Raw genomic sequence first — 25,564 nt, 5'->3', positions numbered from 1 at the left:
TATTTGACATTATTTAAATTAAATTGGAATAAATGGAAGAATAAAGTGGAACTAATAAAATAAGAACCAATGATATAACCAGTGAAGCTAAAAAAAATGAATGAAGCTTCTCCACACCTGCTAATTGCCACATTAACTATACTTCCCTTTATTGCATTCAGTAAACACCATTTTTTAAAATTGATTCATTAACTTTTTATTTAGTAAACACTCACTGCACCAACCCAACCGGACTGCATCGGGTCATATGTCTGCTACACCTGTAGACTCCGAGGGTACCCTTTTGGTCAATGTGTGGCTCCGGAGCCACAGTCAAGTCTCCAGACACGCATTTGCAAATTGCCACACGCATTTGCGAGTCGTCCACGGCGAGACTGTAGCAACACCCAAAGGCAGAGGACGCTGAATGTTGGCATTTTGTGCTCTCAGCCTGTCAGGCGAATATGTGGAAATTTATAAAAAAGCAGCTCGCATACTTGCTTACATTTGTCAAAGTTATTTTTATTTATTTTTTTTTTGCGGTGCAAAAGCTTACAGCACCTGGTATTCCCAGGCGGTCTCCCATCCAAGTACTAACCAGGCCCGACCCTGCTCAGCTTCCGAGATCGGACGAGATCGGGCGTTCTCAGGGTAGTATGGCCGTAAGCGAGAATTCCCTCCAAAATTTTGCATTTTATACATGTGGTCTTTATTGTGGCAAATACTTCAATCCAAAAATACGTAACTAGAATCTGAAACTATAACCACAGTCACAAATGTGTCACAACAATCTACAATGCATGATTGAAGTCACAGATATATGACAAATATCAGCAAATGTGTACAATGATTTGTTGGCACATACACATGGTTAAATGCGGACAAAAATCCGTAGATGGGCGACCTGTAAAAACGGGACCTTTTGATTGGCTGTGTTCTTACAGGTGACGTTTGCTACAGTCCTGCCGCGGACGACTCGCAAATGCGTGTGCTGATTTGCAAATGCGTGTCAGGAGACGTGTGTGGCTCCGTAGCTACACATTCGGACCACATGGGGGCACTAATATTATACCAGCCCCGTACCACCAATATATACACCAATAACTTGGGGGGGCGTTCACTGCTATCCACCCATGGTCATGTACCATTTATTTGACATTATTTAAATTAAATTGGAATAAATGGAAGAATAAAGTGGAACTAATAAAATAAGAACCAATGATATAACCAGTGAAGCTAAAAAAAATGAATGAAGCTTCTCCACACACTCTAAAAAAGGATTGGTTAAAAAAACTACCAATCTATTTGGTTAAACTTATTTTGGTTAGATTAACCAATAGATTGGGCGGTCAATGACCAATCCGGTTGTTTATAAGAATACCAAATACATTGGTTATCCAAACAACCAATGAATTTGGTTACAGAAAGGACACTTCACTAGCCCAACTGTTTTGCTACATAGTGTGTAGTGTGCGTCAGACCTACTGAACGAGTATATATTAATTTACAATTTATTTATGTTAATTTAAATTATATTATCTCGATGAATCAACAAGAAATATTGGTACCATTTATGTCATTAATTTAGACATAAATAGTCTGGCGTTGCATTTCACAAACCACGTTGTCTCTCATCGCAAACTTCCATTTTGACTTTTGGATCGAGACGCTACAGGAGTGGGGATTAGAAAACTACGTGGAAAGATTCAAGGGTAAGTATGGAGACTGTTTTTAATGGTTGTACTTCAGCTTGTATTCCCGGGGCTCTCCAAATGGCATGCGCTCCGAGATAAACATCAGACAAGTGTTTAATACTGTTTAATTTACGTATGTATAGCATTTGAAATTAATTACATCTGAGCAGTCTAAACCCTTATTTCAAATGTCCCAAATGTTAACCAGTGTTTGAATCGCTTTAGACAATAGTGTTTGCATGGGTAAAATGTTAGAAATGTGTTTGGCCACCATTGGAAGCTGGCGCTGTTTCGTCCCGTTTGCACCAAAGGAAGTGAAGAAGACGGAAGGCGGGAGCAGACGAAAGCAGGCTTTAGGCGGTTACTTGCTGTATATGGCGTCGGGGGGGGCGGTCAGTGTAGAAAGAAGAGTAACTGTTAACATCCGCACGGTATTACATGCCTAGTCCTGAACACAACCTGTAACGGCGAGTCCCTGAAATGTAATTGTATTCTCACGGTAAGTCTTTGTTGTCACTCTCATGCTAGAGCTCTTCGGAGAATGTTTGCTGCGCTGGTTTTGAAAATGTGAAAACGCCCGCCATTAAACGACGGTAATGGCTTTTCCAATGTTTTTCGTCAACTGAGCAATTTTTACTTTCGTGAGAACGGTCAGGAAATAAAACATATAAGGCTTTTGTCGTATACTGCCAAGAAATTGTATTCAAATAAAGCTAGTACACCCGCGATATCAATGTATTAGAAGTGCGTGTGGTTATCAACAACGTTGAAGCCCACAACATTAACTTAGCATATTGGCAATGTCGACGTGTTCAAGCTGCTTGTTTTGGAGGAGGACTGACACCTGCTTCATAAGATAACCTGCGCTGATTTGTGTTCAAGCATTCCCCTCTCTTCCAAACCAGTAAACCTGGGGGAAACACTGAATGATATAAGTTTGCAGTGGATATGCACTGCCGAGAAAATAATACATTTGTTTATTTCTAGGTATTAGTGCTTGGTGTGTGATGCTTGAATCTCAATTAAAAAGGTATAGTATCAAAAGCATAATGTCATGTATAAGGACTGTGTGATAATATATTAGTTTTGTTCTTTTTCAGAGGAAGAAATTGACAAGGAGAGTTTTTCATGTCTTGCTGATGATCTGGTGAAAGACATGTTTCCTAAAGTGGTTCCACGGGCCAAGTTCATCCAAAAACTACAATACTTTCTGAAGGTGTGGCATTAATTTTGGACAGTACATGTATAGAGTTGGTGTGAAGCATGGTTTACATTTGTTTTAAGTGCCATAAAGAAATCTTTCAGGTTTCACATTTTAACAATGACAATGAGGTCTATTTGTGTTACCAAGATGCATGCATGCACACATTCCAGAAGTAAAGTTCAAATTGCAAACATTTGTTAAATGCTGACCGAGGTAACGAAATGTTTTTTCAATTATTGTTTTAGTTATTTTGTTAGTTTTCATTAACTAAAATAACTGTCTGTACAATAAACTGTATTTTTCTATTCTCATTCCAGCCTGGAAACAGACCCCCTTGCCTGTCAAAGGGAATGGATAGAGGAATGTGCGAAGAGAGGGGTCACATGCCAGCCCAAGTGGTTGCCTCTGGGACCACAGTCTTGGCAGCAAATATTTTCTACGTCCTTTTATGACGACTAGTTTACCAGTTGGACTCTCTTGTCAAAATTGGATATGATGTGGAATACCCAACAGAAGCTGCTGATGTGTGGATGTTTCTTCAGAGGTGCGTGTGTATGGCATTGCCATACCCTCTGATGTCTTAACTCCAAGGACTCAAGAACTAATTATCAAAACAAAATACAATACAGCTTTATTTATATAGCGCATTTTTCAACAGCTGGAGCTGTAAAAAAAAGCGCTTTTGATGTGGTGTAATATTAATTTGTGGGAAATTAGCACACAAATTAAAAGATATAAACACATACAATAGATACCAGAAGAACAACGACAGTCTCATGTCGAGTCGAAAACTAAAGAATAAAAATTTGTCTTGAAATGTGTTTTAAAAGTGGACAGAGAGGGGGCTCACCTAGCATTTAATGGAAGCTCATTCCATAGGGAAGGACTGGCAATTGTAACTTGTGTTTTGTTATCACTGCATTAACTGTTCCAAATGCTATTTACTAAATATTTTGTATACTGTTATGTATTATATTATGTATGCATTGTAATATATAGTGTATTGTTTTTTAAATTAAACTGAACTGCATTGGTGCTTTAACCTTGCTCATTATTTTATTCCAGATAACAGTGTTAAATTCCAAGCCTGCAGTACCAATCAATAATGGTACCATTTTAACCAATTAAAATAGTCATTATGAACCAATATAGATGGTTCCAGTCCAACCAATTTATATTGGTTGCTTGTGCACAAATTAACCAATATCTTGGTCAAAAGGACTGACGTGTATTGGTTGGAACCTACAACCAATAAACATTGGTTAAAAACGCTATCTATTCTCAATTGGTTGTTTTAACCAAAAGATCAGTCGGACACATAACTACCAACTAGATTGGTCAATTTTAACCATTTTTTTGGTTAATCTCACCAATCCTTTTTTAGAGTGCACCTGCTAATTGCGACATTAACTATACTTCCCTTTATTGCATTCAGTAAACACCATTTTTTAAAATTGATTCATTAACTTTTTATTTAGTAAACACTCACTGCACCAACCCAACCGGACTGCATCGGGTCATATGTCTGCTACACCTGTAGACTCCGAGGGTACCCTTTTGGTCAATGTGTGGCTCCGGAGCCACAGTCAAGTCTCCAGACACGCATTTGCAAATTGCCACACGCATTTGCGAGTCGTCCACGGCGAGACTGTAGCAACACCCAAAGGCAGAGGACGCTGAATGTTGGCATTTTGTGCTCTCAGCCTGTCAGGCGAATATGTGGAAATTTATAAAAAAGCAGCTCGCATACTTGCTTACATTTGTCAAAGTTATTTTTATTTATTTATTTTTTGCGGTGCAAAAGCTTACAGCACCTGGTATTCCCAGGCGGTCTCCCATCCAAGTACTAACCAGGCCCGACCCTGCTTAGCTTCCGAGATCGGACGAGATCGGGCGTTCTCAGGGTAGTATGGCCGTAAGCGAGAATTCCCTCCAAAATTTTGCATTTTATACATGTGGTCTTTATTGTGGCAAATACTTCAATCCAAAAATACGTAACTAGAATCTGAAACTATAACCACAGTCACAAATGTGTCACAACAATCTACAATGCATGATTGAAGTCACAGATATATGACAAATATCAGCAAATGTGTACAATGATTTGTTGGCACATACACATGGTTAAATGCGGACCAAAATCCGTAGATGGGCGACCTGTAAAAACGGGACCTTTTGATTGGCTGTGTTCTTACAGGTGACGTTTGCTACAGTCCTGCCGCGGACGACTCGCAAATGCGTGTGCTGATTTGCAAATGCGTGTCAGGAGACGTGTGTGGCTCCGTAGCTACACATTCGGACCACATGGGGGCACTAATATTATACCAGCCCCGTACCACCAATATATACACCAATAACTTGGGGGGGCGTTCACTGCTATCCACCCATGGTCATGTACCATTTATTTGACATTATTTAAATTAAATTGGAATAAATGGAAGAATAAAGTGGAACTAATAAAATAAGAACCAATGATATAACCAGTGAAGCTAAAAAAAATGAATGAAGCTTCTCCACACCTGCTAATTGCGACATTAACTATACTTCCCTTTATTGCATTCAGTAAACACCATTTTTTAAAATTGATTCATTAACTTTTTATTTAGTAAACACTCACTGCACCAACCCAACCGGACTGCATCGGGTCATATGTCTGCTACACCTGTAGACTCCGAGGGTACCCTTTTGGTCTTAATGTGTGGCTCCGGAGCCACAGTCAAGTCTCCAGACACGCATTTGCAAATTGCCACACGCATTTGCGAGTCGTCCACGGCGAGACTGTAGCAACACCCAAAGGCAGAGGACGCTGAATGTTGGCATTTTGTGCTCTCAGCCTGTCAGGCGAATATGTGGAAATTTATAAAAAAGCAGCTCGCATACTTGCTTACATTTGTCAAAGTTATTTTTATTTATTTATTTTTTGCGGTGCAAAAGCTTACAGCACCTGGTATTCCCAGGCGGTCTCCCATCCAAGTACTAACCAGGCCCGACCCTGCTTAGCTTCCGAGATCGGACGAGATCGGGCGTTCTCAGGGTAGTATGGCCGTAAGCGAGAATTCCCTCCAAAATTTTGCATTTTATACATGTGGTCTTTATTGTGGCAAATACTTCAATCCAAAAATACGTAACTAGAATCTGAAACTATAACCACAGTCACAAATGTGTCACAACAATCTACAATGCATGATTGAAGTCACAGATATATGACAAATATCAGCAAATGTGTACAATGATTTGTTGGCACATACACATGGTTAAATGCGGACCAAAATCCGTAGATGGGCGACCTGTAAAAACGGGACCTTTTGATTGGCTGTGTTCTTACAGGTGACGTTTGCTACAGTCCTGCCGCGGACGACTCGCAAATGCGTGTGCTGATTTGCAAATGCGTGTCAGGAGACGTGTGTGGCTCCGTAGCTACACATTCGGACCACATGGGGGCACTAATATTATACCAGCCCCGTACCACCAATATATACACCAATAACTTGGGGGGGCGTTCACTGCTATCCACCCTTGGTCATGTACCATTTATTTGACATTATTTAAATTAAATTGGAATAAATGGAAGAATAAAGTGGAACTAATAAAATAAGAACCAATGATATAACCAGTGAAGCTAAAAAAAATGAATGAAGCTTCTCCACACCTGCTAATTGCGACATTAACTATACTTCCCTTTATTGCATTCAGTAAACACCATTTTTTAAAATTGATTCATTAACTTTTTATTTAGTAAACACTCACTGCACCAACCCAACCGGACTGCATCGGGTCATATGTCTGCTACACCTGTAGACTCCGAGGGTACCCTTTTGGTCTTAATGTGTGGCTCCGGAGCCACAGTCAAGTCTCCAGACACGCATTTGCAAATTGCCACACGCATTTGCGAGTCGTCCACGGCGAGACTGTAGCAACACCCAAAGGCAGAGGACGCTGAATGTTGGCATTTTGTGCTCTCAGCCTGTCAGGCGAATATGTGGAAATTTATAAAAAAGCAGCTCGCATACTTGCTTACATTTGTCAAAGTTATTTTTATTTATTTATTTTTTGCGGTGCAAAAGCTTACAGCACCTGGTATTCCCAGGCGGTCTCCCATCCAAGTACTAACCAGGCCCGACCCTGCTTAGCTTCCGAGATCGGACGAGATCGGGCGTTCTCAGGGTAGTATGGCCGTAAGCGAGAATTCCCTCCAAAATTTTGCATTTTATACATGTGGTCTTTATTGTGGCAAATACTTCAATCCAAAAATACGTAACTAGAATCTGAAACTATAACCACAGTCACAAATGTGTCACAACAATCTACAATGCATGATTGAAGTCACAGATATATGACAAATATCAGCAAATGTGTACAATGATTTGTTGGCACATACACATGGTTAAATGCGGACAAAAATCCGTAGATGGGCGACCTGTAAAAACGGGACCTTTTGATTGGCTGTGTTCTTACAGGTGACGTTTGCTACAGTCCTGCCGCGGACGACTCGCAAATGCGTGAGCTGATTTGCAAATGCGTGTCAGGAGACGTGTGTGGCTCCGTAGCTACACATTCGGACCACATGGGGGCACTAATATTATACCAGCCCCGTACCACCAATATATACACCAATAACTTGGGGGGGCGTTCACTGCTATCCACCCATGGTCATGTACCATTTATTTGACATTATTTAAATTAAATTGGAATAAATGGAAGAATAAAGTGGAACTAATAAAATAAGAACCAATGATATAACCAGTGAAGCTAAAAAAAATGAATGAAGCTTCTCCACACCTGCTAATTGCGACATTAACTATACTTCCCTTTATTGCATTCAGTAAACACCATTTTTTAAAATTGATTCATTAACTTTTTATTTAGTAAACACTCACTGCACCAACCCAACCGGACTGCATCGGGTCATATGTCTGCTACACCTGTAGACTCCGAGGGTACCCTTTTGGTCAATGTGTGGCTCCGGAGCCACAGTCAAGTCTCCAGACACGCATTTGCAAATTGCCACACGCATTTGCGAGTCGTCCACGGCGAGACTGTAGCAACACCCAAAGGCAGAGGACGCTGAATGTTGGCATTTTGTGCTCTCAGCCTGTCAGGCGAATATGTGGAAATTTATAAAAAAGCAGCTCGCATACTTGCTTACATTTGTCAAAGTTATTTTTATTTATTTATTTTTTGCGGTGCAAAAGCTTACAGCACCTGGTATTCCCAGGCGGTCTCCCATCCAAGTACTAACCAGGCCCGACCCTGCTTAGCTTCCGAGATCGGACGAGATCGGGCGTTCTCAGGGTAGTATGGCCGTAAGCGAGAATTCCCTCCAAAATTTTGCATTTTATACATGTGGTCTTTATTGTGGCAAATACTTCAATCCAAAAATACGTAACTAGAATCTGAAACTATAACCACAGTCACAAATGTGTCACAACAATCTACAATGCATGATTGAAGTCACAGATATATGACAAATATCAGGAAATGTGTACAATGATTTGTTGGCACATACACATGGTTAAATGCGGACAAAAATCCGTAGATGGGCGACCTGTAAAAACGGGACCTTTTGATTGGCTGTGTTCTTACAGGTGACGTTTGCTACAGTCCTGCCGCGGACGACTCGCAAATGCGTGTGCTGATTTGCAAATGCGTGTCAGGAGACGTGTGTGGCTCCGTAGCTACACATTCGGACCACATGGGGGCACTAATATTATACCAGCCCCGTACCACCAATATATACACCAATAACTTGGGGGGGCGTTCACTGCTATCCACCCATGGTCATGTACCATTTATTTGACATTATTTAAATTAAATTGGAATAAATGGAAGAATAAAGTGGAACTAATAAAATAAGAACCAATGATATAACCAGTGAAGCTAAAAAAAATGAATGAAGCTTCTCCACACCTGCTAATTGCGACATTAACTATACTTCCCTTTATTGCATTCAGTAAACACCATTTTTTAAAATTGATTCATTAACTTTTTATTTAGTAAACACTCACTGCACCAACCCAACCGGACTGCATCGGGTCATATGTCTGCTACACCTGTAGACTCCGAGGGTACCCTTTTGGTCAATGTGTGGCTCCGGAGCCACAGTCAAGTCTCCAGACACGCATTTGCAAATTGCCACACGCATTTGCGAGTCGTCCACGGCGAGACTGTAGCAACACCCAAAGGCAGAGGACGCTGAATGTTGGCATTTTGTGCTCTCAGCCTGTCAGGCGAATATGTGGAAATTTATAAAAAAGCAGCTCGCATACTTGCTTACATTTGTCAAAGTTATTTTTATTTATTTATTTTTTGCGGTGCAAAAGCTTACAGCACCTGGTATTCCCAGGCGGTCTCCCATCCAAGTACTAACCAGGCCCGACCCTGCTTAGCTTCCGAGATCGGACGAGATCGGGCGTTCTCAGGGTAGTATGGCCGTAAGCGAGAATTCCCTCCAAAATTTTGCATTTTATACATGTGGTCTTTATTGTGGCAAATACTTCAATCCAAAAATACGTAACTAGAATCTGAAACTATAACCACAGTCACAAATGTGTCACAACAATCTACAATGCATGATTGAAGTCACAGATATATGACAAATATCAGGAAATGTGTACAATGATTTGTTGGCACATACACATGGTTAAATGCGGACAAAAATCCGTAGATGGGCGACCTGTAAAAACGGGACCTTTTGATTGGCTGTGTTCTTACAGGTGACGTTTGCTACAGTCCTGCCGCGGACGACTCGCAAATGCGTGTGCTGATTTGCAAATGCGTGTCAGGAGACGTGTGTGGCTCCGTAGCTACACATTCGGACCACATGGGGGCACTAATATTATACCAGCCCCGTACCACCAATATATACACCAATAACTTGGGGGGGCGTTCACTGCTATCCACCCATGGTCATGTACCATTTATTTGACATTATTTAAATTAAATTGGAATAAATGGAAGAATAAAGTGGAACTAATAAAATAAGAACCAATGATATAACCAGTGAAGCTAAAAAAAATGAATGAAGCTTCTCCACACCTGCTAATTGCGACATTAACTATACTTCCCTTTATTGCATTCAGTAAACACCATTTTTTAAAATTGATTCATTAACTTTTTATTTAGTAAACACTCACTGCACCAACCCAACCGGACTGCATCGGGTCATATGTCTGCTACACCTGTAGACTCCGAGGGTACCCTTTTGGTCAATGTGTGGCTCCGGAGCCACAGTCAAGTCTCCAGACACGCATTTGCAAATTGCCACACGCATTTGCGAGTCGTCCACGGCGAGACTGTAGCAACACCCAAAGGCAGAGGACGCTGAATGTTGGCATTTTGTGCTCTCAGCCTGTCAGGCGAATATGTGGAAATTTATAAAAAAGCAGCTCGCATACTTGCTTACATTTGTCAAAGTTATTTTTATTTATTTATTTTTTGCGGTGCAAAAGCTTACAGCACCTGGTATTCCCAGGCGGTCTCCCATCCAAGTACTAACCAGGCCCGACCCTGCTTAGCTTCCGAGATCGGACGAGATCGGGCGTTCTCAGGGTAGTATGGCCGTAAGCGAGAATTCCCTCCAAAATTTTGCATTTTATACATGTGGTCTTTATTGTGGCAAATACTTCAATCCAAAAATACGTAACTAGAATCTGAAACTATAACCACAGTCACAAATGTGTCACAACAATCTACAATGCATGATTGAAGTCACAGATATATGACAAATATCAGCAAATGTGTACAATGATTTGTTGGCACATACACATGGTTAAATGCGGACAAAAATCCGTAGATGGGCGACCTGTAAAAACGGGACCTTTTGATTGGCTGTGTTCTTACAGGTGACGTTTGCTACAGTCCTGCCGCGGACGACTCGCAAATGCGTGTGCTGATTTGCAAATGCGTGTCAGGAGACGTGTGTGGCTCCGTAGCTACACATTCGGACCACATGGGGGCACTAATATTATACCAGCCCCGTACCACCAATATATACACCAATAACTTGGGGGGGCGTTCACTGCTATCCACCCATGGTCATGTACCATTTATTTGACATTATTTAAATTAAATTGGAATAAATGGAAGAATAAAGTGGAACTAATAAAATAAGAACCAATGATATAACCAGTGAAGCTAAAAAAAATGAATGAAGCTTCTCCACACCTGCTAATTGCGACATTAACTATACTTCCCTTTATTGCATTCAGTAAACACCATTTTTTAAAATTGATTCATTAACTTTTTATTTAGTAAACACTCACTGCACCAACCCAACCGGACTGCATCGGGTCATATGTCTGCTACACCTGTAGACTCCGAGGGTACCCTTTTGGTCAATGTGTGGCTCCGGAGCCACAGTCAAGTCTCCAGACACGCATTTGCAAATTGCCACACGCATTTGCGAGTCGTCCACGGCGAGACTGTAGCAACACCCAAAGGCAGAGGACGCTGAATGTTGGCATTTTGTGCTCTCAGCCTGTCAGGCGAATATGTGGAAATTTATAAAAAAGCAGCTCGCATACTTGTTTACATTTGTCAAAGTTATTTTTATTTATTTATTTTTTGCGGTGCAAAAGCTTACAGCACCTGGTATTCCCAGGCGGTCTCCCATCCAAGTACTAACCAGGCCCGACCCTGCTTAGCTTCCGAGATCGGACGAGATCGGGCGTTCTCAGGGTAGTATGGCCGTAAGCGAGAATTCCCTCCAAAATTTTGCATTTTATACATGTGGTCTTTATTGTGGCAAATACTTCAATCCAAAAATACGTAACTAGAATCTGAAACTATAACCACAGTCACAAATGTGTCACAACAATCTACAATGCATGATTGAAGTCACAGATATATGACAAATATCAGCAAATGTGTACAATGATTTGTTGGCACATACACATGGTTAAATGCGGACAAAAATCCGTAGATGGGCGACCTGTAAAAACGGGACCTTTTGATTGGCTGTGTTCTTACAGGTGACGTTTGCTACAGTCCTGCCGCGGACGACTCGCAAATGCGTGTGCTGATTTGCAAATGCGTGTCAGGAGACGTGTGTGGCTCCGTAGCTACACATTCGGACCACATGGGGGCACTAATATTATATCAGCCCCGTACCACCAATATATACACCAATAACTTGGGGGGGCGTTCACTGCTATCCACCCATGGTCATGTACCATTTATTTGACATTATTTAAATTAAATTGGAATAAATGGAAGAATAAAGTGGAACTAATAAAATAAGAACCAATGATATAACCAGTGAAGCTAAAAAAAATGAATGAAGCTTCTCCACACCTGCTAATTGCGACATTAACTATACTTCCCTTTATTGCATTCAGTAAACACCATTTTTTAAAATTGATTCATTAACTTTTTATTTAGTAAACACTCACTGCACCAACCCAACCGGACTGCATCGGGTCATATGTCTGCTACACCTGTAGACTCCGAGGGTACCCTTTTGGTCAATGTGTGGCTCCGGAGCCACAGTCAAGTCTCCAGACACGCATTTGCAAATTGCCACACGCATTTGCGAGTCGTCCACGGCGAGACTGTAGCAACACCCAAAGGCAGAGGACGCTGAATGTTGGCATTTTGTGCTCTCAGCCTGTCAGGCGAATATGTGGAAATTTATAAAAAAGCAGCTCGCATACTTGCTTACATTTGTCAAAGTTATTTTTATTTATTTATTTTTTGCGGTGCAAAAGCTTACAGCACCTGGTATTCCCAGGCGGTCTCCCATCCAAGTACTAACCAGGCCCGACCCTGCTTAGCTTCCGAGATCGGACGAGATCGGGCGTTCTCAGGGTAGTATGGCCGTAAGCGAGAATTCCCTCCAAAATTTTGCATTTTATACATGTGGTCTTTATTGTGGCAAATACTTCAATCCAAAAATACGTAACTAGAATCTGAAACTATAACCACAGTCACAAATGTGTCACAACAATCTACAATGCATGATTGAAGTCACAGATATATGACAAATATCAGCAAATGTGTACAATGATTTGTTGGCACATACACATGGTTAAATGCGGACAAAAATCCGTAGATGGGCGACCTGTAAAAACGGGACCTTTTGATTGGCTGTGTTCTTACAGGTGACGTTTGCTACAGTCCTGCCGCGGACGACTCGCAAATGCGTGAGCTGATTTGCAAATGCGTGTCAGGAGACGTGTGTGGCTCCGTAGCTACACATTCGGACCACATGGGGGCACTAATATTATACCAGCCCCGTACCACCAATATATACACCAATAACTTGGGGGGGCGTTCACTGCTATCCACCCATGGTCATGTACCATTTATTTGACATTATTTAAATTAAATTGGAATAAATGGAAGAATAAAGTGGAACTAATAAAATAAGAACCAATGATATAACCAGTGAAGCTAAAAAAAATGAATGAAGCTTCTCCACACCTGCTAATTGCGACATTAACTATACTTCCCTTTATTGCATTCAGTAAACACCATTTTTTAAAATTGATTCATTAACTTTTTATTTAGTAAACACTCACTGCACCAACCCAACCGGACTGCATCGGGTCATATGTCTGCTACACCTGTAGACTCCGAGGGTACCCTTTTGGTCAATGTGTGGCTCCGGAGCCACAGTCAAGTCTCCAGACACGCATTTGCAAATTGCCACACGCATTTGCGAGTCGTCCACGGCGAGACTGTAGCAACACCCAAAGGCAGAGGACGCTGAATGTTGGCATTTTGTGCTCTCAGCCTGTCAGGCGAATATGTGGAAATTTATAAAAAAGCAGCTCGCATACTTGCTTACATTTGTCAAAGTTATTTTTATTTATTTATTTTTTGCGGTGCAAAAGCTTACAGCACCTGGTATTCCCAGGCGGTCTCCCATCCAAGTACTAACCAGGCCCGACCCTGCTTAGCTTCCGAGATCGGACGAGATCGGGCGTTCTCAGGGTAGTATGGCCGTAAGCGAGAATTCCCTCCAAAATTTTGCATTTTATACATGTGGTCTTTATTGTGGCAAATACTTCAATCCAAAAATACGTAACTAGAATCTGAAACTATAACCACAGTCACAAATGTGTCACAACAATCTACAATGCATGATTGAAGTCACAGATATATGACAAATATCAGCAAATGTGTACAATGATTTGTTGGCACATACACATGGTTAAATGCGGACAAAAATCCGTAGATGGGCGACCTGTAAAAACGGGACCTTTTGATTGGCTGTGTTCTTACAGGTGACGTTTGCTACAGTCCTGCCGCGGACGACTCGCAAATGCGTGTGCTGATTTGCAAATGCGTGTCAGGAGACGTGTGTGGCTCCGTAGCTACACATTCGGACCACATGGGGGCACTAATATTATACCAGCCCCGTACCACCAATATATACACCAATAACTTGGGGGGGCGTTCACTGCTATCCACCCATGGTCATGTACCATTTATTTGACATTATTTAAATTAAATTGGAATAAATGGAAGAATAAAGTGGAACTAATAAAATAAGAACCAATGATATAACCAGTGAAGCTAAAAAAAATGAATGAAGCTTCTCCACACCTGCTAATTGCGACATTAACTATACTTCCCTTTATTGCATTCAGTAAACACCATTTTTTAAAATTGATTCATTAACTTTTTATTTAGTAAACACTCACTGCACCAACCCAACCGGACTGCATCGGGTCATATGTCTGCTACACCTGTAGACTCCGAGGGTACCCTTTTGGTCAATGTGTGGCTCCGGAGCCACAGTCAAGTCTCCAGACACGCATTTGCAAATTGCCACACGCATTTGCGAGTCGTCCACGGCGAGACTGTAGCAACACCCAAAGGCAGAGGACGCTGAATGTTGGCATTTTGTGCTCTCAGCCTGTCAGGCGAATATGTGGAAATTTATAAAAAAGCAGCTCGCATACTTGCTTACATTTGTCAAAGTTATTTTTATTTATTTATTTTTTGCGGTGCAAAAGCTTACAGCACCTGGTATTCCCAGGCGGTCTCCCATCCAAGTACTAACCAGGCCCGACCCTGCTTAGCTTCCGAGATCGGACGAGATCGGGCGTTCTCAGGGTAGTATGGCCGTAAGCGAGAATTCGCTCCAAAATTTTGCATTTTATACATGTGGTCTTTATTGTGGCAAATACTTCAATCCAAAAATACGTAACTAGAATCTGAAACTATAACCACAGTCACAAATGTGTCACAACAATCTACAATGCATGATTGAAGTCACAGATATATGACAAATATCAGCAAATGTGTACAATGATTTGTTGGCACATACACATGGTTAAATGCGGACAAAAATCCGTAGATGGGCGACCTGTAAAAACGGGACCTTTTGATTGGCTGTGTTCTTACAGGTGACGTTTGCTACAGTCCTGCCGCGGACGACTCGCAAATGCGTGTGCTGATTTGCAAATGCGTGTCAGGAGACGTGTGTGGCTCCGTAGCTACACATTCGGACCACATGGGGGCACTAATATTATACCAGCCCCGTACCACCAATATATACACCAATAACTTGGGGGGGCGTTCACTGCTATCCACCCATGGTCATGTACCATTTATTTGACATTATTTAAATTAAATTGGAATAAATGGAAGAATAAAGTGGAACTAATAAAATAAGAACCAATGATATAACCAGTGAAGCTAAAAAAAATGAATGAAGCTTCTCCACACCTGCTAATTGCGACATTAACTATACTTCCCTTTATTGCATTCAGTAAACACCATTTTTTAAAATTGATTCATTAACTTTTTATTTAGTAAACACTCACTGCACCAACCCAACCGGACTGCATCGGGTCATATGTCTGCTACACCTGTAGACTCCGAGGGTACCCTTTTGGTCAATGTGTGGCTCCGGAGCCACAGTCAAGTCTCCAGACACGCATTTGCAAATTGCCACACGCATTTGCGAGTCGTCCACGGCGAGACTGTAGCAACACCCAAAGGCAGAGGACGCTGAATGTTGGCATTTTGTGCTCTCAGCCTGTCAGGCGAATATGTGGAAATTTATAAAAAAGCAGCTCGCATACTTGCTTACATTTGTCAAAGTTATTTTTATTTATTTATTTTTTGCGGTGCAAAAGCTTACAGCACCTGGTATTCCCAGGCGGTCTCCCATCCAAGTACTAACCAGGCCCGACCCTGCTTAGCTTCCGAGATCGGACGAGATCGGGCGTTCTCAGGGTAGTATGGCCGTAAGCGAGAATTCCCTCCAAAATTTTGCATTTTATACATGTGGTCTTTATTGTGGCAAATACTTCAATCCAAAAATACGTAACTAGAATCTGAAACTATAACCACAGTCACAAATGTGTCACAACAATCTACAATGCATGATTGAAGTCACAGATATATGACAAATATCAGCAAATGTGTACAATGATTTGTTGGCACATACACATGGTTAAATGCGGACAAAAATCCGTAGATGGGCGACCTGTAAAAACGGGACCTTTTGATTGGCTGTGTTCTTACAGGTGACGTTTGCTACAGTCCTGCCGCGGACGACTCGCAAATGCGTGTGCTGATTTGCAAATGCGTGTCAGGAGACGTGTGTGGCTCCGTAGCTACACATTCGGACCACATGGGGGCACTAATATTATACCAGCCCCGTACCACCAATATATACACCAATAACTTGGGGGGGCGTTCACTGCTATCCACCCATGGTCATGTACCATTTATTTGACATTATTTAAATTAAATTGGAATAAATGGAAGAATAAAGTGGAACTAATAAAATAAGAACCAATGATATAACCAGTGAAGCTAAAAAAAATGAATGAAGCTTCTCCACACCTGCTAATTGCGACATTAACTATACTTCCCTTTATTGCATTCAGTAAACACCATTTTTTAAAATTGATTCATTAACTTTTTATTTAGTAAACACTCACTGCACCAACCCAACCGGACTGCATCGGGTCATATGTCTGCTACACCTGTAGACTCCGAGGGTACCCTTTTGGTCAATGTGTGGCTCCGGAGCCACAGTCAAGTCTCCAGACACGCATTTGCAAATTGCCACACGCATTTGCGAGTCGTCCACGGCGAGACTGTAGCAACACCCAAAGGCAGAGGACGCTGAATGTTGGCATTTTGTGCTCTCAGCCTGTCAGGCGAATATGTGGAAATTTATAAAAAAGCAGCTCGCATACTTGCTTACATTTGTCAAAGTTATTTTTATTTATTTATTTTTTGCGGTGCAAAAGCTTACAGCACCTGGTATTCCCAGGCGGTCTCCCATCCAAGTACTAACCAGGCCCGACCCTGCTTAGCTTCCGAGATCGGACGAGATCGGGCGTTCTCAGGGTAGTATGGCCGTAAGCGAGAATTCCCTCCAAAATTTTGCATTTTATACATGTGGTCTTTATTGTGGCAAATACTTCAATCCAAAAATACGTAACTAGAATCTGAAACTATAACCACAGTCACAAATGTGTCACAACAATCTACAATGCATGATTGAAGTCACAGATATATGACAAATATCAGCAAATGTGTACAATGATTTGTTGGCACATACACATGGTTAAATGCGGACAAAAATCCGTAGATGGGCGACCTGTAAAAACGGGACCTTTTGATTGGCTGTGTTCTTACAGGTGACGTTTGCTACAGTCCTGCCGCGGACGACTCGCAAATGCGTGAGCTGATTTGCAAATGCGTGTCAGGAGACGTGTGTGGCTCCGTAGCTACACATTCGGACCACATGGGGGCACTAATATTATACCAGCCCCGTACCACCAATATATACACCAATAACTTGGGGGGGCGTTCACTGCTATCCACCCATGGTCATGTACCATTTATTTGACATTATTTAAATTAAATTGGAATAAATGGAAGAATAAAGTGGAACTAATAAAATAAGAACCAATGATATAACCAGTGAAGCTAAAAAAAATGAATGAAGCTTCTCCACACCTGCTAATTGCGACATTAACTATACTTCCCTTTATTGCATTCAGTAAACACCATTTTTTAAAATTGATTCATTAACTTTTTATTTAGTAAACACTCACTGCACCAACCCAACCGGACTGCATCGGGTCATATGTCTGCTACACCTGTAGACTCCGAGGGTACCCTTTTGGTCAATGTGTGGCTCCGGAGCCACAGTCAAGTCTCCAGACACGCATTTGCAAATTGCCACACGCATTTGCGAGTCGTCCACGGCGAGACTGTAGCAACACCCAAAGGCAGAGGACGCTGAATGTTGGCATTTTGTGCTCTCAGCCTGTCAGGCGAATATGTGGAAATTTATAAAAAAGCAGCTCGCATACTTGCTTACATTTGTCAAAGTTATTTTTATTTATTTATTTTTTGCGGTGCAAAAGCTTACAGCACCTGGTATTCCCAGGCGGTCTCCCATCCAAGTACTAACCAGGCCCGACCCTGCTTAGCTTCCGAGATCGGACGAGATCGGGCGTTCTCAGGGTAGTATGGCCGTAAGCGAGAATTCCCTCCAAAATTTTGCATTTTATACATGTGGTCTTTATTGTGGCAAATACTTCAATCCAAAAATACGTAACTAGAATCTGAAACTATAACCACAGTCACAAATGTGTCACAACAATCTACAATGCATGATTGAAGTCACAGATATATGACAAATATCAGCAAATGTGTACAATGATTTGTTGGCACATACACATGGTTAAATGCGGACAAAAATCCGTAGATGGGCGACCTGTAAAAACGGGACCTTTTGATTGGCTGTGTTCTTACAGGTGACGTTTGCTACAGTCCTGCCGCGGACGACTCGCAAATGCGTGTGCTGATTTGCAAATGCGTGTCAGGAGACGTGTGTGGCTCCGTAGCTACACATTCGGACCACATGGGGGCACTAATATTATACCAGCCCCGTACCACCAATATATACACCAATAACTTGGGGGGGCGTTCACTGCTATCCACCCATGGTCATGTACCATTTATTTGACATTATTTAAATTAAATTGGAATAAATGGAAGAATAAAGTGGAACTAATAAAATAAGAACCAATGATATAACCAGTGAAGCTAAAAAAAATGAATGAAGCTTCTCCACACCTGCTAATTGCGACATTAACTATACTTCCCTTTATTGCATTCAGTAAACACCATTTTTTAAAATTGATTCATTAACTTTTTATTTAGTAAACACTCACTGCACCAACCCAACCGGACTGCATCGGGTCATATGTCTGCTACACCTGTAGACTCCGAGGGTACCCTTTTGGTCAATGTGTGGCTCCGGAGCCACAGTCAAGTCTCCAGACACGCATTTGCAAATTGCCACACGCATTTGCGAGTCGTCCACGGCGAGACTGTAGCAACACCCAAAGGCAGAGGACGCTGAATGTTGGCATTTTGTGCTCTCAGCCTGTCAGGCGAATATGTGGAAATTTATAAAAAAGCAGCTCGCATACTTGCTTACATTTGTCAAAGTTATTTTTATTTATTTATTTTTTGCGGTGCAAAAGCTTACAGCACCTGGTATTCCCAGGCGGTCTCCCATCCAAGTACTAACCAGGCCCGACCCTGCTTAGCTTCCGAGATCGGACGAGATCGGGCGTTCTCAGGGTAGTATGGCCGTAAGCGAGAATTCGCTCCAAAATTTTGCATTTTATACATGTGGTCTTTATTGTGGCAAATACTTCAATCCAAAAATACGTAACTAGAATCTGAAACTATAACCACAGTCACAAATGTGTCACAACAATCTACAATGCATGATTGAAGTCACAGATATATGACAAATATCAGCAAATGTGTACAATGATTTGTTGGCACATACACATGGTTAAATGCGGACAAAAATCCGTAGATGGGCGACCTGTAAAAACGGGACCTTTTGATTGGCTGTGTTCTTACAGGTGACGTTTGCTACAGTCCTGCCGCGGACGACTCGCAAATGCGTGTGCTGATTTGCAAATGCGTGTCAGGAGACGTGTGTGGCTCCGTAGCTACACATTCGGACCACATGGGGGCACTAATATTATACCAGCCCCGTACCACCAATATATACACCAATAACTTGGGGGGGCGTTCACTGCTATCCACCCATGGTCATGTACCATTTATTTGACATTATTTAAATTAAATTGGAATAAATGGAAGAATAAAGTGGAACTAATAAAATAAGAACCAATGATATAACCAGTGAAGCTAAAAAAAATGAATGAAGCTTCTCCACACCTGCTAATTGCGACATTAACTATACTTCCCTTTATTGCATTCAGTAAACACCATTTTTTAAAATTGATTCATTAACTTTTTATTTAGTAAACACTCACTGCACCAACCCAACCGGACTGCATCGGGTCATATGTCTGCTACACCTGTAGACTCCGAGGGTACCCTTTTGGTCAATGTGTGGCTCCGGAGCCACAGTCAAGTCTCCAGACACGCATTTGCAAATTGCCACACGCATTTGCGAGTCGTCCACGGCGAGACTGTAGCAACACCCAAAGGCAGAGGACGCTGAATGTTGGCATTTTGTGCTCTCAGCCTGTCAGGCGAATATGTGGAAATTTATAAAAAAGCAGCTCGCATACTTGCTTACATTTGTCAAAGTTATTTTTATTTATTTATTTTTTGCGGTGCAAAAGCTTACAGCACCTGGTATTCCCAGGCGGTCTCCCATCCAAGTACTAACCAGGCCCGACCCTGCTTAGCTTCCGAGATCGGACGAGATCGGGCGTTCTCAGGGTAGTATGGCCGTAAGCGAGAATTCCCTCCAAAATTTTGCATTTTATACATGTGGTCTTTATTGTGGCAAATACTTCAATCCAAAAATACGTAACTAGAATCTGAAACTATAACCACAGTCACAAATGTGTCACAACAATCTACAATGCATGATTGAAGTCACAGATATATGACAAATATCAGCAAATGTGTACAATGATTTGTTGGCACATACACATGGTTAAATGCGGACAAAAATCCGTAGATGGGCGACCTGTAAAAACGGGACCTTTTGATTGGCTGTGTTCTTACAGGTGACGTTTGCTACAGTCCTGCCGCGGACGACTCGCAAATGCGTGTGCTGATTTGCAAATGCGTGTCAGGAGACGTGTGTGGCTCCGTAGCTACACATTCGGACCACATGGGGGCACTAATATTATACCAGCCCCGTACCACCAATATATACACCAATAACTTGGGGGGGCGTTCACTGCTATCCACCCATGGTCATGTACCATTTATTTGACATTATTTAAATTAAATTGGAATAAATGGAAGAATAAAGTGGAACTAATAAAATAAGAACCAATGATATAACCAGTGAAGCTAAAAAAAATGAATGAAGCTTCTCCACACCTGCTAATTGCGACATTAACTATACTTCCCTTTATTGCATTCAGTAAACACCATTTTTTAAAATTGATTCATTAACTTTTTATTTAGTAAACACTCACTGCACCAACCCAACCGGACTGCATCGGGTCATATGTCTGCTACACCTGTAGACTCCGAGGGTACCCTTTTGGTCAATGTGTGGCTCCGGAGCCACAGTCAAGTCTCCAGACACGCATTTGCAAATTGCCACACGCATTTGCGAGTCGTCCACGGCGAGACTGTAGCAACACCCAAAGGCAGAGGACGCTGAATGTTGGCATTTTGTGCTCTCAGCCTGTCAGGCGAATATGTGGAAATTTATAAAAAAGCAGCTCGCATACTTGCTTACATTTGTCAAAGTTATTTTTATTTATTTATTTTTTGCGGTGCAAAAGCTTACAGCACCTGGTATTCCCAGGCGGTCTCCCATCCAAGTACTAACCAGGCCCGACCCTGCTTAGCTTCCGAGATCGGACGAGATCGGGCGTTCTCAGGGTAGTATGGCCGTAAGCGAGAATTCCCTCCAAAATTTTGCATTTTATACATGTGGTCTTTATTGTGGCAAATACTTCAATCCAAAAATACGTAACTAGAATCTGAAACTATAACCACAGTCACAAATGTGTCACAACAATCTACAATGCATGATTGAAGTCACAGATATATGACAAATATCAGCAAATGTGTACAATGATTTGTTGGCACATACACATGGTTAAATGCGGACAAAAATCCGTAGATGGGCGACCTGTAAAAACGGGACCTTTTGATTGGCTGTGTTCTTACAGGTGACGTTTGCTACAGTCCTGCCGCGGACGACTCGCAAATGCGTGTGCTGATTTGCAAATGCGTGTCAGGAGACGTGTGTGGCTCCGTAGCTACACATTCGGACCACATGGGGGCACTAATATTATACCAGCCCCGTACCACCAATATATACACCAATAACTTGGGGGGGCGTTCACTGCTATCCACCCATGGTCATGTACCATTTATTTGACATTATTTAAATTAAATTGGAATAAATGGAAGAATAAAGTGGAACTAATAAAATAAGAACCCATGATATAACCAGTGAAGCTAAAAAAAATGAATGAAGCTTCTCCACACCTGCTAATTGCGACATTAACTATACTTCCCTTTATTGCATTCAGTAAACACCATTTTTTAAAATTGATTCATTAACTTTTTATTTAGTAAACACTCACTGCACCAACCCAACCGGACTGCATCGGGTCATATGTCTGCTACACCTGTAGACTCCGAGGGTACCCTTTTGGTCAATGTGTGGCTCCGGAGCCACAGTCAAGTCTCCAGACACGCATTTGCAAATTGCCACACGCATTTGCGAGTCGTCCACGGCGAGACTGTAGCAACACCCAAAGGCAGAGGACGCTGAATGTTGGCATTTTGTGCTCTCAGCCTGTCAGGCGAATATGTGGAAATTTATAAAAAAGCAGCTCGCATACTTGCTTACATTTGTCAAAGTTATTTTTATTTATTTATTTTTTGCGGTGCAAAAGCTTACAGCACCTGGTATTCCCAGGCGGTCTCCCATCCAAGTACTAACCAGGCCCGACCCTGCTTAGCTTCCGAGATCGGACGAGATCGGGCGTTCTCAGGGTAGTATGGCCGTAAGCGAGAATTCCCTCCAAAATTTTGCATTTTATACATGTGGTCTTTATTGTGGCAAATACTTCAATCCAAAAATACGTAACTAGAATCTGAAACTATAACCACAGTCACAAATGTGTCACAACAATCTACAATGCATGATTGAAGTCACAGATATATGACAAATATCAGCAAATGTGTACAATGATTTGTTGGCACATACACATGGTTAAATGCGGACAAAAATCCGTAGATGGGCGACCTGTAAAAACGGGACCTTTTGATTGGCTGTGTTCTTACAGGTGACGTTTGCTACAGTCCTGCCGCGGACGACTCGCAAATGCGTGTGCTGATTTGCAAATGCGTGTCAGGAGACGTGTGTGGCTCCGTAGCTACACATTCGGACCACATGGGGGCACTAATATTATACCAGCCCCGTACCACCAATATATACACCAATAACTTGGGGGGGCGTTCACTGCTATCCACCCATGGTCATGTACCATTTATTTGACATTATTTAAATTAAATTGGAATAAATGGAAGAATAAAGTGGAACTAATAAAATAAGAACCAATGATATAACCAGTGAAGCTAAAAAAAATGAATGAAGCTTCTCCACACCTGCTAATTGCGACATTAACTATACTTCCCTTTATTGCATTCAGTAAACACCATTTTTTAAAATTGATTCATTAACTTTTTATTTAGTAAACACTCACTGCACCAACCCAACCGGACTGCATCGGGTCATATGTCTGCTACACCTGTAGACTCCGAGGGTACCCTTTTGGTCAATGTGTGGCTCCGGAGCCACAGTCAAGTCTCCAGACACGCATTTGCAAATTGCCACACGCATTTGCGAGTCGTCCACGGCGAGACTGTAGCAACACCCAAAGGCAGAGGACGCTGAATGTTGGCATTTTGTGCTCTCAGCCTGTCAGGCGAATATGTGGAAATTTATAAAAAAGCAGCTCGCATACTTGCTTACATTTGTCAAAGTTATTTTTATTTATTTATTTTTTGCGGTGCAAAAGCTTACAGCACCTGGTATTCCCAGGCGGTCTCCCATCCAAGTACTAACCAGGCCCGACCCTGCTTAGCTTCCGAGATCGGACGAGATCGGGCGTTCTCAGGGTAGTATGGCCGTAAGCGAGAATTCCCTCCAAAATTTTGCATTTTATACATGTGGTCTTTATTGTGGCAAATACTTCAATCCAAAAATACGTAACTAGAATCTGAAACTATAACCACAGTCACAAATGTGTCACAACAATCTACAATGCATGATTGAAGTCACAGATATATGACAAATATCAGCAAATGTGTACAATGATTTGTTGGCACATACACATGGTTAAATGCGGACAAAAATCCGTAGATGGGCGACCTGTAAAAACGGGACCTTTTGATTGGCTGTGTTCTTACAGGTGACGTTTGCTACAGTCCTGCCGCGGACGACTCGCAAATGCGTGTGCTGATTTGCAAATGCGTGTCAGGAGACGTGTGTGGCTCCGTAGCTACACATTCGGACCACATGGGGGCACTAATATTATACCAGCCCCGTACCACCAATATATACACCAATAACTTGGGGGGGCGTTCACTGCTATCCACCCATGGTCATGTACCATTTATTTGACATTATTTAAATTAAATTGGAATAAATGGAAGAATAAAGTGGAACTAATAAAATAAGAACCAATGATATAACCAGTGAAGCTAAAAAAAATGAATGAAGCTTCTCCACACCTGCTAATTGCGACATTAACTATACTTCCCTTTATTGCATTCAGTAAACACCATTTTTTAAAATTGATTCATTAACTTTTTATTTAGTAAACACTCACTGCACCAACCCAACCGGACTGCATCGGGTCATATGTCTGCTACACCTGTAGACTCCGAGGGTACCCTTTTGGTCAATGTGTGGCTCCGGAGCCACAGTCAAGTCTCCAGACACGCATTTGCAAATTGCCACACGCATTTGCGAGTCGTCCACGGCGAGACTGTAGCAACACCCAAAGGCAGAGGACGCTGAATGTTGGCATTTTGTGCTCTCAGCCTGTCAGGCGAATATGTGGAAATTTATAAAAAAGCAGCTCGCATACTTGCTTACATTTGTCAAAGTTATTTTTATTTATTTATTTTTTGCGGTGCAAAAGCTTACAGCACCTGGTATTCCCAGGCGGTCTCCCATCCAAGTACTAACCAGGCCCGACCCTGCTTAGCTTCCGAGATCGGACGAGATCGGGCGTTCTCAGGGTAGTATGGCCGTAAGCGAGAATTCCCTCCAAAATTTTGCATTTTATACATGTGGTCTTTATTGTGGCAAATACTTCAATCCAAAAATACGTAACTAGAATCTGAAACTATAACCACAGTCACAAATGTGTCACAACAATCTACAATGCATGATTGAAGTCACAGATATATGACAAATATCAGCAAATGTGTACAATGATTTGTTGGCACATACACATGGTTAAATGCGGACAAAAATCCGTAGATGGGCGACCTGTAAAAACGGGACCTTTTGATTGGCTGTGTTCTTACAGGTGACGTTTGCTACAGTCCTGCCGCGGACGACTCGCAAATGCGTGTGCTGATTTGCAAATGCGTGTCAGGAGACGTGTGTGGCTCCGTAGCTACACATTCGGACCACATGGGGGCACTAATATTATACCAGCCCCGTACCACCAATATATACACCAATAACTTGGGGGGGCGTTCACTGCTA

The 25,564-nt window shown here is 41.9% G+C and overlaps 1 long non-coding RNA gene and 20 other non-coding genes across 21 annotated transcripts; 1 reads left to right on the top strand and 20 right to left on the bottom strand.

Annotated features, from left to right (window-relative positions):
- Positions 1-528: 528 nt before the first annotated feature.
- LOC148336428 (5S ribosomal RNA) lies at positions 529-647 on the bottom strand. The gene has a single exon (XR_015843465.1). It is a non-coding gene; the product is annotated as a 5S ribosomal RNA (ribosomal RNA).
- Positions 648-1,546: 899 nt separating this feature from the next.
- LOC148336427 (uncharacterized) lies at positions 1,547-3,819 on the top strand. Its single transcript, XR_015843087.1, has 4 exons — positions 1,547-2,172; positions 2,661-2,703; positions 2,774-2,889; positions 3,195-3,819. It is a non-coding gene; the product is annotated as an uncharacterized LOC148336427 (long non-coding RNA).
- An 860-nt stretch (positions 3,820-4,679) lies between these two features.
- Positions 4,680-4,798, bottom strand: LOC148336426 (5S ribosomal RNA). Its single transcript, XR_015843845.1, has one exon. It is a non-coding gene; the product is annotated as a 5S ribosomal RNA (ribosomal RNA).
- A 1,011-nt stretch (positions 4,799-5,809) lies between these two features.
- LOC148336425 (5S ribosomal RNA) lies at positions 5,810-5,928 on the bottom strand. Its single transcript, XR_015843843.1, has one exon. It is a non-coding gene; the product is annotated as a 5S ribosomal RNA (ribosomal RNA).
- Positions 5,929-6,939: 1,011 nt separating this feature from the next.
- Positions 6,940-7,058, bottom strand: LOC148336424 (5S ribosomal RNA). Its single transcript, XR_015843842.1, has one exon. It is a non-coding gene; the product is annotated as a 5S ribosomal RNA (ribosomal RNA).
- Positions 7,059-8,067: 1,009 nt separating this feature from the next.
- On the bottom strand, positions 8,068-8,186 carry LOC148336423 (5S ribosomal RNA). The gene has a single exon (XR_015843841.1). It is a non-coding gene; the product is annotated as a 5S ribosomal RNA (ribosomal RNA).
- A 1,009-nt stretch (positions 8,187-9,195) lies between these two features.
- Positions 9,196-9,314, bottom strand: LOC148336422 (5S ribosomal RNA). Its single transcript, XR_015843840.1, has one exon. It is a non-coding gene; the product is annotated as a 5S ribosomal RNA (ribosomal RNA).
- A 1,009-nt stretch (positions 9,315-10,323) lies between these two features.
- LOC148336421 (5S ribosomal RNA) lies at positions 10,324-10,442 on the bottom strand. The gene has a single exon (XR_015843839.1). It is a non-coding gene; the product is annotated as a 5S ribosomal RNA (ribosomal RNA).
- A 1,009-nt stretch (positions 10,443-11,451) lies between these two features.
- On the bottom strand, positions 11,452-11,570 carry LOC148336420 (5S ribosomal RNA). Its single transcript, XR_015843838.1, has one exon. It is a non-coding gene; the product is annotated as a 5S ribosomal RNA (ribosomal RNA).
- A 1,009-nt stretch (positions 11,571-12,579) lies between these two features.
- Positions 12,580-12,698, bottom strand: LOC148336419 (5S ribosomal RNA). The gene has a single exon (XR_015843837.1). It is a non-coding gene; the product is annotated as a 5S ribosomal RNA (ribosomal RNA).
- A 1,009-nt stretch (positions 12,699-13,707) lies between these two features.
- LOC148336418 (5S ribosomal RNA) lies at positions 13,708-13,826 on the bottom strand. Its single transcript, XR_015843836.1, has one exon. It is a non-coding gene; the product is annotated as a 5S ribosomal RNA (ribosomal RNA).
- Positions 13,827-14,835: 1,009 nt separating this feature from the next.
- Positions 14,836-14,954, bottom strand: LOC148336417 (5S ribosomal RNA). The gene has a single exon (XR_015843835.1). It is a non-coding gene; the product is annotated as a 5S ribosomal RNA (ribosomal RNA).
- Positions 14,955-15,963: 1,009 nt separating this feature from the next.
- Positions 15,964-16,082, bottom strand: LOC148336416 (5S ribosomal RNA). Its single transcript, XR_015843834.1, has one exon. It is a non-coding gene; the product is annotated as a 5S ribosomal RNA (ribosomal RNA).
- A 1,009-nt stretch (positions 16,083-17,091) lies between these two features.
- On the bottom strand, positions 17,092-17,210 carry LOC148336415 (5S ribosomal RNA). The gene has a single exon (XR_015843832.1). It is a non-coding gene; the product is annotated as a 5S ribosomal RNA (ribosomal RNA).
- A 1,009-nt stretch (positions 17,211-18,219) lies between these two features.
- On the bottom strand, positions 18,220-18,338 carry LOC148336414 (5S ribosomal RNA). The gene has a single exon (XR_015843831.1). It is a non-coding gene; the product is annotated as a 5S ribosomal RNA (ribosomal RNA).
- Positions 18,339-19,347: 1,009 nt separating this feature from the next.
- LOC148336413 (5S ribosomal RNA) lies at positions 19,348-19,466 on the bottom strand. Its single transcript, XR_015843830.1, has one exon. It is a non-coding gene; the product is annotated as a 5S ribosomal RNA (ribosomal RNA).
- A 1,009-nt stretch (positions 19,467-20,475) lies between these two features.
- LOC148336412 (5S ribosomal RNA) lies at positions 20,476-20,594 on the bottom strand. The gene has a single exon (XR_015843829.1). It is a non-coding gene; the product is annotated as a 5S ribosomal RNA (ribosomal RNA).
- Positions 20,595-21,603: 1,009 nt separating this feature from the next.
- LOC148336411 (5S ribosomal RNA) lies at positions 21,604-21,722 on the bottom strand. Its single transcript, XR_015843828.1, has one exon. It is a non-coding gene; the product is annotated as a 5S ribosomal RNA (ribosomal RNA).
- A 1,009-nt stretch (positions 21,723-22,731) lies between these two features.
- LOC148336410 (5S ribosomal RNA) lies at positions 22,732-22,850 on the bottom strand. The gene has a single exon (XR_015843827.1). It is a non-coding gene; the product is annotated as a 5S ribosomal RNA (ribosomal RNA).
- Positions 22,851-23,859: 1,009 nt separating this feature from the next.
- Positions 23,860-23,978, bottom strand: LOC148336409 (5S ribosomal RNA). The gene has a single exon (XR_015843826.1). It is a non-coding gene; the product is annotated as a 5S ribosomal RNA (ribosomal RNA).
- A 1,009-nt stretch (positions 23,979-24,987) lies between these two features.
- LOC148336408 (5S ribosomal RNA) lies at positions 24,988-25,106 on the bottom strand. Its single transcript, XR_015843825.1, has one exon. It is a non-coding gene; the product is annotated as a 5S ribosomal RNA (ribosomal RNA).
- Positions 25,107-25,564: the final 458 nt, after the last annotated feature.

This window comes from Idiotropiscis lumnitzeri, chromosome 5 (genome assembly GCF_059441095.1).
Source record: "Idiotropiscis lumnitzeri isolate Australia: NSW breed Sydney's pygmy pipehorse chromosome 5, RoL_Ilum_1.0, whole genome shotgun sequence".
Classification (NCBI taxonomy): domain Eukaryota; kingdom Metazoa; phylum Chordata; class Actinopteri; order Syngnathiformes; family Syngnathidae; genus Idiotropiscis; species Idiotropiscis lumnitzeri.
This window is presented reverse-complemented; position numbering and strand designations above follow the sequence as displayed.